This window comes from Stomoxys calcitrans, chromosome 4 (genome assembly GCF_963082655.1).
Source record: "Stomoxys calcitrans chromosome 4, idStoCalc2.1, whole genome shotgun sequence".
NCBI classification, from domain to species: domain Eukaryota; kingdom Metazoa; phylum Arthropoda; class Insecta; order Diptera; family Muscidae; genus Stomoxys; species Stomoxys calcitrans.
This window is the reverse complement of record NC_081555.1, coordinates 51792282-51809203: the sequence shown is the minus strand read 5'-3', so window position 1 is coordinate 51809203 and position 16922 is coordinate 51792282. Positions and strand designations below refer to the sequence as shown.

Below are 16922 nucleotides of genomic sequence, written 5' to 3'. Positions count from 1 at the left end.
GATTTCCGTAAGCAATTAGTTTGTATTAGCCCCGATACCAGCCTGCATCGTCACAAACTGGAGAAAGCCCAGGCAATTCCGCAAGAACATCGGAGTATACTGGTGACAGTCCATTGGCTATCCCACCCCAATTCCCAGGTTTGTAGCCCTGTTCTTCTTGCTTGTCGAAAACTACCATCATCAAGATGTCCTTAACGACATTAGTAAAGGTTTTTGGACCCATATTACTATTGTTCGCCTTAGTTCTTTTGGGCAAGGGATGCCCGCAGCCAGGTGACCGCAGCCTTTTGGCTAACTGTGCTGGTGACGTTTTCGAATTTAGACTTGGGGTGCAACGAATCTCCAAGTCTAATTAAAGGAGCGTCTCTTCTTATCGGCGAGTTTTTTAGAATCACTCACACCAAGCCTCTCCATAAAGCTGAGAGCGATGCGTCTTAGTAGCAGCCAACATGCTACGGCCTGATACCATAACCGCAGTTGTTGGGTCTTTGGAGTCCATTTTAAGCCTACTCCCGGTCTCTAGATCTGCCGCTCCACTGGAAAAAGACACTGATCATAAACCGCCGGAGTACAATGCATTCTACACACTTACTGAAATATTTCAACCTTATGCCTTATTTATGGACTGTTGAGTGGATTGTTCATATTAAGTTGTACCACAACATATTCATATTACATTCATCTGCTAATGACGATCTATTTTTTTTTTTTTTTTGACATTCCCAGTATAATTTTTCATTTATTTCATTCGCATCGATTACCAAGTCAGTTCCAAACATATTTAGTATTTCTTTTTATACCCTCCACCATAGGATGGGGGTATACTAATTTCGTCATTTTGTTTGTATCACCTCGAAATATGCGTCTGAGACCCCATAAAGTATATATATTATTGATCGTCATTTCATTTTAAATCGATCTACCCATGTCCGTCCCTCCGTCCGTCCGTCTTTCTAACTTTCGAAGGTGTTAAGCTAGCCGCTTGAAATTTTGCACAAATACTTTTTATTAGTGTAGGTCGGTTGGGATTGTAAATGGGACAAATCGGTACTTGTTTTGATACAGCTGCCATATAAACCGATCTAGGGTCTTGACTTCTTGAGCCTCTAGAGGGCGCAATTCTCGTCCGATTTGATTGAAATTTTGCACGTGGTGTTTTGGTATCACTTCCAACAACTACGCTAAGTATGGTTCAAATCGGTCCATGTTTTGATACAGCTGCCATATAAAACGATCTGGGATCTTGACTTCTTGAGCCTCTAGAGGGCGCAATTCTCATCTGATTTGGAAGATATTTTGTACAACTAATATGGTTTGAATCGGTCAATAGCTTGATACAGCTCCCATATAAACCGATCTCCCGATTTTGCTTCTTGAGCCCCTACAAGGCGCAATTCTTATCCGAATAAACTAAAATATAACACAATAGTATATTCTTATTCAATATTCTTTGTTTGCCTAACAAGAGATACTGCGCATAGAACTCGACATATGCCGTCCATGGTGGAGGATATATAAGATTTAGCCCGACCGAGCTTATCATGCTCTTACTTTTTTTTATGTTCCCAGTATAATTTTTCATTTATTTCATTCGCATCGATTACCAAGTCAATTCCAAACATATTTGGTATTTCTTTTTTATACTTTGGATCATAAAACGGAAATACCTTTTCGATCCAATCACTCTTTTATGGTATGGGAAGCAAGTTTTTGAGTTGAGGTTTAAAAATTGTTCCTAATAAAAATCAAGGCAAAAGTTTGCAGCAATTACACCAATAAAACCGCAAAACGAGTAAAAGAAAATAACTTTTTAAATGTTACAAGAAAACGGAAAGGAAAAATATAAAGAAAATTAATACCAATAAACCTAATCTTAATCATTCACTTGTTTTTTGGCCAACACTTAATAGGATAAATAGAAATCCATGGGGATTTCAAAAATTCCATTCAAAAAATTCTATCAGAACACAAAGAATCAGCTGCCACTAAGATTGGGTAAAGGTTTAGTGTTTTGTAAATGCAAATGACTTTGCATGAATATTATAAAATCTTTAAAATGTTCATATAATAAAAGAATTTTTAATGACAGATTCTCTTTATTTTTGTAATTTTTTCAGAGTTTATACATAGCTTTTACCAATTTAATTATGATTGTTGAATTTTCATCACCACCACCTCCACAACTATTTATATGCAAAGAAAGAAATAAATATGTTTTTGGCCTTTATCAGATTATATATTAACAATGAGAAATTGCCTCTTAAATTAATTATTTATTAACATATCGCTGGGATATGTGAATTCAATAAAACCTAGCTGTTCGTTGCCGGCATAGTTTAGAATAAAATTTACTCAATAAATCTTCTTGGTTGGCGGTGTGTAATAATGGCAGGAAATGACTTTGGTTTTTTTTTTTCTTTTCTTTGCTTTTCATTTCTTGTGTCAATGAATAGTGAGTAGAATTTTGATTTGTTGCCGAGTGCTTGGGAGCCACCACAAAGTGTTATTTGAAAATTAATATAAAATACAAAAATTATGTAATATTTCGATGCAGCTGTCTAAGAGTTAAGTTCTGGGACGGACTAAAGAAATTTTATTTACCTTTAATCCGACACCAACATTTCTAATTTTCATGAATTTTCATGCAGCACATTTTAGAGTATTTTAATGTCCTTTGCTCTTGGAGTACTAATTAGAACATTGGGTACTCCAAACAAAGAATACATAATTTGATAATGCCTATGTACAAAACTGTAAGTCATGGCGGAGCTGATGACCCTACGCAAACAGTTAGGCTGCATATGTCTCCAAATCAGAATTACATGAATATTAAATTCTTTGCCACATCCTAGGGAAGTTATGTCATGTCAAAGAGCGCGGGCCAATAATCGAGAGATTCAATACCACTCACTGTTAAAGCTAAAGTGAAGTCGTATGAGAAAGGAGCGCCCTTTAATCCCAAAAAGTTCAATCGGGAGAACGGTAGATGAGCTATAGAAGTTAAGTGTTATAAAGTTATAAATTTTAACTCATTTTAAATGTTACCATTAACAAGCTCCTGAGTATGTTGTCAAAATTCTCTGTAAACCATAAAGAGATTTAACCATTTAACCAACTTTGAAGCCACCACAATATTTTACCAATTTTCCAAGTATTAGCATTGTTCTCATTCTATTTGATGCTTACGTTTTAGTCTTATTTCTTTTCCTCAAGAAAAGAAATGCCTCAGCGGGAAATTATATACTTCACTGGTAATCCGGCTTTCACTTTGACAGAAGTCAGAAACCATAACTAATCTCTTTAGAATAAGTCTAATCTCTTCGTCAAAAGAAAAGAAAAATTCTATTTAAATCAAAACGAATTGAATATCCATCATATCAAAATGTTTACATTTTTGAAATGGGTTTTTCTTGTATATGTTTATAGCATTGTTTATCACTTTTGTGGTAATTATTATTAGCCGTAACTGAAGTTTAAGTTTTCATTACTGAGGGATGTGGTGTCGTGTATGAGTATTGCTCATATGTTAAAAATTCTATACTTATTGCGCTTTGTTTATTGTCTTTGTGACCAATTGAAATCTGAGCTTTAAGTGACACCGTGTCAATTTAACCTCAAATTTTGTTTATAAAACAGGAAAATAAATGTATGTCAATTTCTTGTTGTTTGACTTGGGGATTTTTTAAGGGGTTTGTTTGGCTTAAATAAGAATCATATTTTTATTTTCTTAAAACTGACGTCCGCCTTCATCAACCAAGTCGTCACTATTTTCTGAATGCTCACGTGGAATTTTATTTTCTGCCTTGACTTGATTTGAATTGTAACGTGAGCAGCTTTTATAAATTAAAATGTCATATCGAATAAATCAAATAAACAAATTGCTCGCGACCGCGATTTATGCATACTCAGTAGAATTTTTTGTTCCAGCTGCTTTTAAAGAAGACAAACGAGTTGCTATCAAAAGGGTTACCTGTTAAGGCTGATAGTAATTAAACAACATAGAAATATACAACTGATATCAATATATTATTACTGATTGCAGGATCATGCATTTCAAAGTACAAGTAAACAAATAAATCTTTTTCTAATTCACACAACTAACATATTTTAATGAGATGTGTACTCTATATAAAACTCTTTTGAAATTACTCCTGATCTGCGACCTCACAGAGTATATATATTCTTGATCGTCTTCACATTCTAAGTCAATCTGTGAAAATCACGATAGCGGTCGAACGCGTAAAACTAGCTGCTCGAAATTACGCACAAATACTTGCTATTGTTGTAGGTCATTGGGGATTGCAAATGGGTTTAGATTCGTATATTACTTACTTTAATGGGCTATGATAGAATATTTGTCCCATTAGCCGAACTTAGAATAGCTTTGCAGGCGCGCTTCTTCTCCAACCAATTTTCGAAATATCGTTTACCACTTATTCTATCCATCGGAGTTTTGGTCGTCCCGGTTTGCGTTTACCACAGTGGTCGCCTTCAAAAAACTTCTTCGCTGGAGCTTCTTTGTTTATTCTGGCGACATGACCTAGCCAACGCGTCCATTGTATTTTGATACGTTTAACTATGCTAACGACGCGTCGTTAAAAAGCTCATACAGTTCGTGGCTCATACGAAATCTATATTATCCGTCAATGCAAACTGGTCTATAAATTGTATAAAGAATCTTACTCTCAAACACTCCAAGCACTGCCTCGTTCTCCTGCCTCAAAACCATAAAATAACACGGGTATTATCAATGTCTTGTATGGTGTAATTTTCGTCCTTGCTTCTAAACTGTTTGCTTAATCTAAAGTAGTATCTGTTTGCCAATATTATTCTTCGCTTTATCGCTTTATCATCAATCATTTCGGATACAAGGGTCCCAAGATAGTTGCGGACTATTTTAAAGTTGCTGTTCCCATTTTTCTCCATTTTCTTTTTCTGCTCAGGTGTACAAGACGTTCTGGGAGTTGATACCATTCATTTGCCTTATCTCCATTTACTGCCAGACCCACTGATTCGGTGACTGAAGAATGATATCGATGTCGTTGATATAGGCTATTATCATGTGTTCTCTTGCTCTCACATCTGCATCTCCTATATATTCTTCTCCAGCAGGATATTAAAGAGATCACATGATAAGCTGCCTCCTTGTCTGAAACCTCTTCTGGTATTGAAAAGGGAGAGATTCTTTCCTATTCTTGCAGATGAGCATCATCCTGCAGAGTTATATTAATTTTGTAGGGAAACAAATTCAGACATGGCTTGAAATACCTTTGAACGTATAATGCTGTCGACTTTATGGCCAACGAAGAGATGGAAAGAGTTGATCTACCCTTCTTGTGTCATTTCCAGGATTTGGTGCACTGTGAATTTGGTCTATAGTAGATTTACCAGGTCTAGAGCCCATTTATCTCATTGACTTTAGGTTTTAATCTTTCACACAGTACGCTCGGGAATATCTTGTATGTGAGGGGGAGGAGACTTTTCCTCTGAGTTGGCACATGCTGTCTTGTCTCCTTTCTTGTGTACGGGACATTGTATGCTTAGGTTCCAATCATCGGATATGTGTTCTTCTAGCCAGATAGCGCAAATGAGCTGTTGTATCCGTTTTATCAGTTTGTTGTCTCAGGTCTTAAATAGTTAAGCGGGCAACCCATCGGCTACTGCTGCCTTGTTGTACTTCAGTCGGGTCGTTGCTACCTTTTCCTTTCTGCGGAATAGACGTTTCTCCTCGCTCCTTTTCTCGATGCCTCTCTTTCATCTTGGCTTCTGTAACATTTCGACACTCTTGGTCGTACCCCGGATCGATCGAACATCCAGCATGCTGGATGAATGGTTACTTCTTGATATGGGAACAACCATGTGGATTTGTGAATTATTTTATGTTTAAATCTGTTGCTGCTAACTACCATGTTTTTTGCCTCGGCAAAATGTATTCAACCCATTATCGGACAGTATCTCGTGGAGACTAACTTTTCCAATTGTTGGACCAAAGATATTTTCCTCCCTATCTTCGCATTAAAATATCTCAGAACGATTTTAATGTCATTGGCGGTAAAGCGATTGTATTTCCTCTCTAGGCGCTTGTAGAAAATATCTTTGGTTTGCTCGTCCATATCTTCCGTCTGGCAAAGGCGCTAATAAGGCTGATGTTAAAGAATTTGGACGTTATGTGGACTGTGGCTAGCCCTATAAAATAACTGTATACAAGGGTTTTCAGGCTCCGACTTGCCTTACACAGCCAAATTCATGCCTCGCCTTATGACAGCTATTTTATAGTTCGTCGCCGTTTGGCGTTGTTATCACGCCTTTCCAGATCCATCGCTCCTCCTGTATGGCAGTAGTATTTGCTTTTTACTTTTCCAATACATCCGCCAGGGCGTATACTGCACCTTCTCTACAAAGAGTCCTGCCATTCCAGATGCAGGTCCCCAGATCGTAGACTTTTTTGGTTGTATGGGTCGTCAACATTTGACGAGCCCAGCGCCCCAACCGCATTGCTCATGTGGCATCATACATGTATCCATCGATGTCGCTAGCCGCTTGCTTCAAGGTCCGATGCTCGCCATCTGCCGCCCATAACCTGGGAACATACGCTGATGTTGGCCATTGGTTACTTGAAGTCGCCAACAAATCGGTTTGTTATTTTGAATATCATTGGAACACAGTATTAAAGCAAGAGTCTGTGCCACCTAGCCCCTCATTGAGAGTCTCCTCTTGAAATCGATTTAGATATAGTTCCCATATAAAGTGGCCCTTCGACATGACTTCTTGAGCCCCTAGAATCTGTAATTATTATATGATTGCATTTAGTGTTCTTTGACTTCCAACAATCGTGTCAAGTATGGTCCGAATCCATATTTAATCTCATATAGCAGCCATATCAACCGATCTCTCGAACATGCATATAATGGTTTGTTATAATTACCAACATCAATGGTGAGAATTGTCCAAAGTCGGTAACCTGGCATAGCTCACACATAAAACGGTCTCCCAATGGGTCTTCTTTTCTGCCCCTAGTAGCTTAAATTTTTCCCGATAAGGCAGAAATTAGGAAAGTGGAAATTTTTAGCAATTTTTTTTATGCAGCAAAGCAATTTTCGAGAACTGGGTTGTTCAAATAGAAAACAACATTGAAACTGGGGTGTTAAAATAGAACACACCGTTCCACATTTCGACGAACTTGGTAGAAATTTGCTACTCTGAACTCTAGAAGTCTAGTCGGTCCATATGTGAAGGCGAAAAAGGGTATAAAATATACCTTTTAAAAATTTAATGTAAAATCCGGACAATTACTAATTTGGGGAGCTATATTATCATATAGCGCATTACAACTCATATTCAAAGTTAATCTATCAATGAGTAAAAAATTAATCAGTACAAAATTTCAGATGAATATCTTTCTTAAAGAACCTATAGTAAGAGTGGCCCAAACAGACTCACTTGTACAATTTTAGTCCATTAAGATACCAAAATAGCGATAAACCAGACACTAGTGGGAATCGAATCCACTACCTCACACTGGTAATCGGAGCACGCTACAAACTCAGCAACCGGGGCGAGCTTCTTAAAGACTTTAAATTGATCAGAAAATACAGACGACACGGCCGATATTTTAGTGGCTATAAATGACGGTTGCGATAATTGAGCTGCTCACTCTGTATATTCTTTAAAAAATCCACAATACCTACGGTGGCGGGTTTTAGAAATATCATATGATCTTAAGAATTCACCAATATCCACGAGCCAAATAGTCTATTATACGAGAAAACGGCTCGAACATGCGTTGGAGGAGGTTAAGAGATTAACAATTGCATATTCACTAGAAACTCAATATGAAAAACTTTCGGAGTACTACAGATCAAACATCCTCCTCCCCTACTTCCCTTAGCATTCAAGAAAATTTCTTTTTATTGTTGTTGTTACAATACATGTGGAGGCTGAAAAAGGGCAGGAATACAAAAATCACTGTTACTCGCCACATGATATGCAACCTAAATTTTTTTGTTTATTTTTTTCCAATGGGTGTCGCGCGATGCATACGATGACTACCCACTACTCCTCCACGGCATAAACCAGTATTTCAAATTCTTGCCCATGTTGTAGTGGCTGATTGTTATCTTACGGTTTTCTTGAACTCCTATCTAATCGAATGAGTGCAATAAATAGCCTCTCTGCATTGGACTGAGATCGAATGAGAGATGAGATGACTGTTGGTACGAGTATTAGCTCAGGTGAGCACGAAGAAGAATCGAGAGATATCTGTAAAGATGCTACAGGAGGTCTGTGTTTATGACTGGGTTTGGGTGTATGCATTTGTGTTGTTAAGCAGCATGTGCTAGGACCTCAATGAGTTATGTAGCTGTATTTGTTTTTGTGTCTGTGTGTGTGTGTGTGCTGCCTGTTTACTTTAGTGTTGTGTGCATTCAAATGCACAACTCTTGGAAACATGTTTTATGGTTCTGTTTCTTTTGTAGTCGTCCGGTTTCTGTTAGTGTTGTTTTTTTGTTTTCTACCAATACACACACTTGTATGCTCAATGAGATACAAGTGAATGGAGTTTGTTAGCTGTGTGCCAGCACTATGTCGTCAACGTATGTCTCAGTTCTTGTTTGGTTAAACCAAACAAGTTTTCAGTTTTAATCGAAACGTATGCGAGAGCGGACGCACTCAAATCTCGACATCGCACAAAACGAAATCGTCGTGTTTTGTATTATACACAATACAAGTAGCTCGAGTCAATATGAGAGTGTGTGCAAGCGGTTTCAGTTTGTTGGTATTTGTGTTGAATATGAAGTGAAGAGTCTCAGAAAAGAAAAATTGAATAGAAACAAAAACATCTAAGAATAAAATTTTTGGCGCCTAAGCCTATATTCAAGTGGAATTTACATACATATGTCTTTTGAACAACAGATGACCGAAAATAATAATGATGAGGAATAATTACAAACAAGGAAAAATATCAATGAAAGTGCTGAAAGATTTCTAATATATTGACATATTAAAAAAAAAACACCAAAACACTTTCAGAAAACAAATTAAAGAAATATGGTGCAGTGATCTGTGAACAAACCTACGCCCCTTTTACTCTATCAGTTTGTCAGGGTCTACTGCAATTATTTTGGATTATATGCTGCTTACCAATACATTACATTACAAATATTGTGGATTATTGTTGAAATTATTGAAATTTGAAGTAAGTATAATAGTTAAACATACTATTTTTTTATTTAAACGAAAATCAGGGAATATTGACTTTGTTGTTGTTCAAATTTAAACACATTGTTGAGGAAGAATTATCAGAAAAGGTTTTAATTTAAACCGAAAGAACAATGATGTAAAGTTTTGAAATATTAGTTAAATAACAAAATTCAAAATAATGTCAATCCATATAATAATGTTTATGTTACTAAATTAAAAATTTTTAAATAAAAGTACGAAACAGCTGAGTATTAATTTGCAACATTCTTGTCATACTTGTTAAAGTACAGGGTGGCTGATGAAAGCCGCTACCAAAAAAAAATGTAATAACTTTTTTTCTATTTAATAATAATAATTTAATAATTAATTTAATTAATTAATTAATTAATTTAATTAATAATAATTTAATAATTAATTTAATAATTTAATTTAACATGAATAAAAGAAAAATGTATTCCATACACCGAAAAAAAAATGTAGCAATATTCATCATTGTAGCAATATTCATCAGCCACCCTGTATGTACTCTACAATATTAAATTGAAGAGAGTATAAATAAAAGGGGAAAATGAAGATTTGTTTTACCAATTTTTATAGAATTTATTTTTGTGAAAAGAATTTCGGAAATAACAAATTACAATTTGTTAGATAGCAACATTTCTTACTTACCAAACACATGCATTATATCAAAATGCTAAACCGTTGCAATTTTACTGTTAGAAAATAATAAAAATGTGAAAAACTTTGGAGTTGCCCAATGACAACACCAAGGCAATTCAGGTTAATCGAACTATTGACACTATTAACTTACTTCATTCTTCTTGTTATTTATTTAATGCAGTTTTAATAATACCTAAATAATGAAATTTAGATTTTTGACAATATTACACTTCCCAACCAAACGATAGTTCTTAAAAAAAAGAAAAGTTTAAAATGGTACTTAAATTAGGCAAGTTGTAAAGTGACATTTATAGAATTTTATTTCCAAGTAGAAACGCTTAGCATCCGATATGGCATGCTAAACGTTCGACTGAAAACTAGAGTCGTGGGTTCGATTCCCACTAGAGACCTGGTCTGTGCTTTACTGTGGTATTACAATAAACTAAAATTGCCTGTGTGAGTCTGTTTAGAAAATAGGCTGCCGATATTAACATTCTAAACTAACTTGTCCCCAGAAGAACATAGAAAAAATGTCAATGGTTATTGCTCGAAATCCCTGCAAACTCGGTGAGCATTCCAGCCTTTTCAAGTTTCTTCCAAGAGATGGGGTAATACAAAGTTTCATTTGACCTATAAAAGTTTTGACTTAGCTGCATTTTACTTATGTTCACTTTGGGTATACTAGGCTTAATTTGTATATTAGTGTGTTATAATCTTAATTTAATACAAAAACATTTTAAGATCCCAATTCAAATCTGAACATTTGACTCGGATTTTTTGACAATTTTAATTGATTTTGATTATAACAACATTTTTGACCTGTATCTTGCCACACATTTTTGTTCTCAAAGAATGAATTCCACAATGCAACAATAGACACCTCTCGAGTTTTCCACTGTGTTAACCATTGAGTTTCAATTAATTGATTGTGCTTTGTTAATTCTTTAATATTTAAATATAAATATATTTGTTCTGTAGTTAGATATAAGATGATGTAAGTAATTGCTGTGGGGATATCATTTTTGGATGTTTATGCACAATTAAGCATTCCAAAGCAATATGGGCAGCTAAATGAAGACTTAAGCAAATTAATTAGACTCATTTACTATTATATTAGCCTTTTATTTTGAAATATTCAAAGAAATATGGTTTCCTTTCTTTTAAACTTTTTGCTAACTTGAAGGCTACCTCCTCAAATCATTAAACTTGACCAACATTTTGTTAAGGTTTCTTTTGCGAATACATCATTGCTCATTGAAGAAATATCGCAAAAAACTAACAGCCGCAGGGAGTTTCAACATTTAATTGAAATGTTACCAAAAACTCATCAAACATTCTGGCTGCCAGTGACAGTCATAGTTAACAATTTGCATTTTCGTAACCGTAGGGCACATCAATTTCATGATATTCTTCGTATTAAACCAAAACAAATGCTTATTAGTTTCCAATATTTTTTTGTCATGTAGTTTGCTATTATTTTATCATAATTTATTTTGTAAACAAAAAGAATGAAGAAAACAATCTCTTCATAGCACACACATACCTGGCATATGAATATTCTCTACACAAAAAACAAATCAAAATGATTCAATAAAAAATTATAAGCAGTGACAATTGGTTTATAAGCTTTGTTGTTTTTCAAAAGATTTCCGGATCTGTTATTGGTTTTTTTCTTTTGGTTTCTTTTATAACACGGATTTTATCTGCCATAACATCGATTCGTTGTAGTATCGTCAATGTGTGTTACGGTTTTTCGATGTTACACTAATTTTTGTAGATAAATTTCCGGTGTTGATAGAATTTTCTTGATTGATATTGGACTTAAAAGAAATTCATGCTTTTAATTCTATTAAAAAGAAAACATCGATTTCATTGATATAGGGATAGCAGAGTTGAAAGTGTTCCCGGTAATTAGTTTCGGGTCTAGGTTAGGTTAGGTTTAAGTGGCAGCCATCAGACTCAGAAGAAGGAAGATGCCTTCTAGTTTCTAACTCAAACAGGTTCTCAAAGAAATGAGAACCTAAAGTGGAGCTCCTTCTGTTTTCTCGTGCGGGACACTCACAAAAAAAGGTGTTCCATAGACTCTTTTTCTTCGATGTCCTCACAGCTTCTGCAAAAGTCGTTGCTGGCAACCTACAGTTTGTCAGCATGTTTTCCGATCGGATAGTGACCTATCATGAGGGACACATGACTTAGACGTCTGTTTTAGCCAATGACAGCAAAGCGTTAGACCTCTTCAAGTCTAGAATATACCACATAGTTTTGTTACGGCTCAGTTAGCTAAATCATTGCTAGCTCAATTAGTTAATTAATTGCAAGCTATAAATTTTACTTCAATGTAGACATTATTTCATTCATTATTTCTCCAATATATATTACTCAAATTGAACCAACTGTGCGGATAAATACGAATAAAAATGGAATACATATAAAACAAACTTTTGATACGTCTTCTTGAATGTCAACAAGGCTTATTATCTTTCGATTTTGCCATAAGGTGGTTTATAACATCCGCTACCACATCTGTGTAAACAAGAATACTCTGATAAACATGAATACTCTCTTCACTTTTTGAGCTCACAAAAGATCAATTTCTCTTTCGATTTCCATGAATTTCGAAATAGAGAGCTATATAGGGCCTTAAAATATCTATGGCGAATTTTAAGAAACAGAGACTTTCAATATGGGTTTCATATAATCCAATCTCTCGATTTGACTTCATGAACTCATAGAAGTTGTATTTTTATCAGATTACAATGCTTGAATCTCTATGTTAAACACGATTTGATTTGTTAAAATTTCCTCAACAACGCCTCATAGCCCAATATGATTCCAATCGATATGGATTCATTGTTTTATACTTAAAGCACAATCGAATAAAAAGTGTGGGCTTTAGTGGCTCAAGAAGTAAAATTGGGACAGATTCAAACCATACTTGACGTTGATTTTGCAGTCAGTATCAACATCCCTGCACTAAATTTCAGCCAAATCAGATAAATTGCGTCCTGTTGGGTCTGAACAAGAGAAATCGGTGCATACGAATATATATCAGTTTTTGGACTGATTTGGACCACACTTGTTATAGATGTTAGAGGTTATAGCAGGTGTTAAGAATTGTTTCCCCTAGAGCTAAGTCATGATTTTCTCGTGTGTCGCGACCATCTCGTGAGTCGTCAATGTCTTGCGAGTCGTCAGAGTCTCGTGAGTCGTGATTAGTTTTGTGAGCAGGATTTAACTCACGTTTAGGTGTTGGATTTGGATCTTACTCACCAGTCACATAAGTCAAGCTTGATTCACGAATGGCACGACAACTCACGTACACACCTCAAAATATGGGTTTCTTATACAACGGACTGTACCCAAATTTCGTGGAAATCAGGGAATAAATACGCCAGTTATGGCTGAAAGACCTCCTATCGGGGGAACGCTCTATTTCGGGGCTATATCCAAATATAGTCCCCTCTAGACCATACTAGGCGTAGAAGATGAAGGGCTTAACACAACTCAGTGTGACAAGTTTCAGCGAAATTTAGAAGTAAATGAGGTCTTTATTGGCCTAAGACGTTAAATCGAGATATCTGTCTATACGGGGGCATATATCATGATGTAGTCCGACATCGCCCAACTTCGAAATAAAACTGCTTACACTCAACCAAATTTTTTATTCAAAACAGCACAAATTTTTGCTAAAACAGCTGTTTTTGTCTGCTGAAAACGGGAAACTAGATTTTACTGCTCTTTCAGCAAAAAATGGGCTGCATTATTAGCAAACATTTTGGTAAGCTAAATCAGCAAACAAAATCTGCTATTTTATGTTTGCCTTGTTTTGATTACTTTAGGCATTTTTTTTTTAGAAATAATGTTGGAATAAATAATTTTAATCTGTGGAATATTATTGTAAAGAAGCTACCTGATCCATCCATTGGTATATATTTCGAAATGTAGCTGAGCTCGCTCTCATTTGTTAGTATTGCTCTACTAATATGTACACGACTGGCATAGCCTTTTGTATCTAAATTTAAAGATAAAAGATTATGAAAAGTATACATTTAGTGGTAATTATAAACATCCACTGGGACACACATTTGCATTTGTGTATTATTTTTATACCCTAGACCACTGCTGTGGTACAGGGTATTATAAGTTAGTGAATTTGTTTGAAACACCTAGAACGAAGAGAGATAGACGCATTGATAAGTATACCGATCGACTCAGAATCACTTTCTGATTCGACTTAGTTATGTCCGTCTGTCCATGTTGATTTGTGTACAATGTACAGGTCGCAATTTTCATTCGATCGTCTTTAATTTTGGCACAAGCATTTTCTTGAGCCGTTAGAAATTGGAAAAAGTCGGTTCAGATTTGGATACAGCTCCCATATATATGTTCGTCCGATTTGGACTAAAATTGGAATTATAACGTCATTTGTAAACCGATTCTCACGAAATTTTGCACGAGAGGTTCTCTTATAACTCCTGACATTATTGGCGAACTTCATAGAAAGCTGCTCAGATTTAGATGTAGCTCCCATATATATGTTCGTTCGATTTGGACTAACATTGTAATAATTTGGTCATTTGTAAACTGATTCGTACGAAAATCGGTATTGTTGTTGACTTAAATAGTAATCGGTCCAGATTTAGATATAACACCCATATATATGTTCGTCCGATTTGTACTATTATTGCAATAATTTGATCATTTGTTAACCCATTCACATGAATATTGGCACAAAGGATACCCTTATGACTCCCGGTATTGTTGTTGAATTTAATAGAACTTGTTTCAGGTTTAGATATAACTCCCATATATATTTTCATCAGATTTTCAATAATACTCAATAATTTAGTAATTTGTTAACCGATCTTTACAAAATTTGGCACGAAGGATTATCTTAAAACTCTTCGGATGGTTCATGAATTTCATTGCAATTTGTTCGGTTTTATATATTATATATATATTTATAGCTCCCATATATATATGCATCTCCCGATTTTAGCTTTTAAGGCCTTTGCTAACCCATTACATATCAAATTTAAGCATCCAATGTGGTGTAGGGTATCAAAAGATCGGTTTCGTCCGACTTTAGTCTGTCCTTACTTGTTTCTTCTGACATCCGCTTCATAATTAACCAGCAGTAATTTTCAGCAAACAACAGACATTTCAGCAGTAAGCCTGCTGCTCTGAAATTGCAGAACTACTGCTGTAATAGCAAAACTACTGCTACAATAGCAGCAAAATGAAATACTAATATTCAGCAGACAGTGTATGCTATTTTCAGCAATATTTTTTCTATGAGTGTAGGAACAAAAAAGAAATCTGTTCAAGTTTTAAAAGACTGTAGCGTGATTACCATGTACAGATGGGCGGACGGACATGGCGACATCGTCTTAGAATAAATACTTTATGACCAATATTTCGATAAATTACAATACTGAATGACTAGATAAATAAATATATATATATATATATATATATATATATATATATATATATATATATATATATATATATATATATAATACAATTGAACTAAACTGGAATCGACAACATCAATCGATATGACAGAGAAGTTCCCTTTTAACTCAGTGGATTGCTAGTGGGCAAATTTATAATGTAAACTCACATACCCTTTTTGTCAGTAAAACAAAAAATGATTTGAAGATATTTGAAGCAGTCACTTTGGTTTGACTTAAGCATGTTCTCATTTGTTTTTTAATCTGAATTACTGAGCCCTCTAGAGGCTCAGGAAGAACGGTTAATTTGAAAGCTATATCAGGTTAAGGACCGATTTGGACCATACTTAATTGCGCCCTATAGAGGGTCAAGAAGTCAAGATCCGTGATCGGTTTATATGGTAACTATATTAGGTTATGAACCGATGTGGACCATATTTTGTATTGTTTCTGGAAGTCAAAACAGCATGTGCTGAAATTAGTATACTCCCATCCTATAGCGTAAGGTATAAAAATATAATAATTCGGCAACTTCGATTCAGTAATATTCCGAAACACAAAATCTTCACAAAAGATTTTATTGGTTGTAATAGCAGACCGAAATGTTTTGCTGAAACAGCAGCCCTATGTTTGCTGAAACAGCAGTCACACCTGCTTTTGCCATTTTGAGCAGCCAAAAACTGTTGTATTAGCAAACAATTTCGTTGAGTGTACATCCTCAATGGAGCATTTCGCAAAAAAAACCTTAACCTTTTCTTTTGTTTGTTGCTTAATTCTCACCATTACATTTGAAGTCTTTCTTATGTCTTATTCATTATTATTATTCATATTTTGTACAAATATTGTTTTTTTCTTTTCGGGCTTAACAAACAACACACCTTAAAATCCACAACTTGACTGAAGTCAAGCATCAATGCGATAATTGTCCAAGAATTTTTTAAAGAAATCAAAATCCTTAGTTATTTTAAATGGGCAATCAAAATTGAATTCCAATTTTTTTTGGCATTACAAAAAAAGAGGTTTTTACACAAGAGTTTTGTTCAGAATTCTTTATTATTTTTCGCTTACTTACCCTGTTCATACAGTGCACATATATATAATATTCAGGTCTTGCCAAAGAGCTTGTCAACGATAGAGCTATTTGAATTGCTTTAAAGAGGCATTTATATATGATGGTTTATTGATAAAACGAAGCAAAAACGAAAAGACAAAATACCACTTTGATCACTCCACTTAGTATTCTTTGTCATGTCTCTCCCAAACAAAAGACTTAAGCAACAAACTTTGATTTGTTTTTTACTTTTACTCTAGTGTGTGCATAAGTGTGTCTGTTTATTTACCCTATGCATATATTATGCTTTGTCTGTTTATTTATTGTGCTGTGGTCAGGTTAAACCGGGTCTAAGGGCCACACTTGTTTGCGCCTTTAGAACTGATTTGAAATTCTTGTCAATGTGACGATTATGCAAATGTCCATTTTTTATATTTTTCTTTTCTCTTATTTTTGTGGGATTACAAAAACTTTTTAGTAAAGTTGTTTTCGTTTCTTTTGGGAGTTTCTTATAGGTAAGGCACAGCCTAAATGGAAGACTGTGCCTTGTTTGGTGG

The 16922-nt window shown here is 35.0% G+C and overlaps 1 protein-coding gene across 5 annotated transcripts in view; it reads left to right on the top strand.

The window, feature by feature from the left end:
* Positions 1-16922, top strand: part of LOC106081420 (uncharacterized) — a 334294-nt gene that overhangs the window by 282746 nt on the left and 34626 nt on the right. The window contains exon 1 of one of the 5 annotated variants that reach the window (XM_013243352.2): positions 8641-9193. The exons of the other annotated variants lie outside the window; for them this stretch is intronic. The gene's annotated coding sequence lies outside the window, so the exon portion shown is untranslated. Of the gene's footprint in view, positions 1-8640; positions 9194-16922 lie in introns of those variants that run through there. 5 annotated transcript variants of the gene reach the window in all.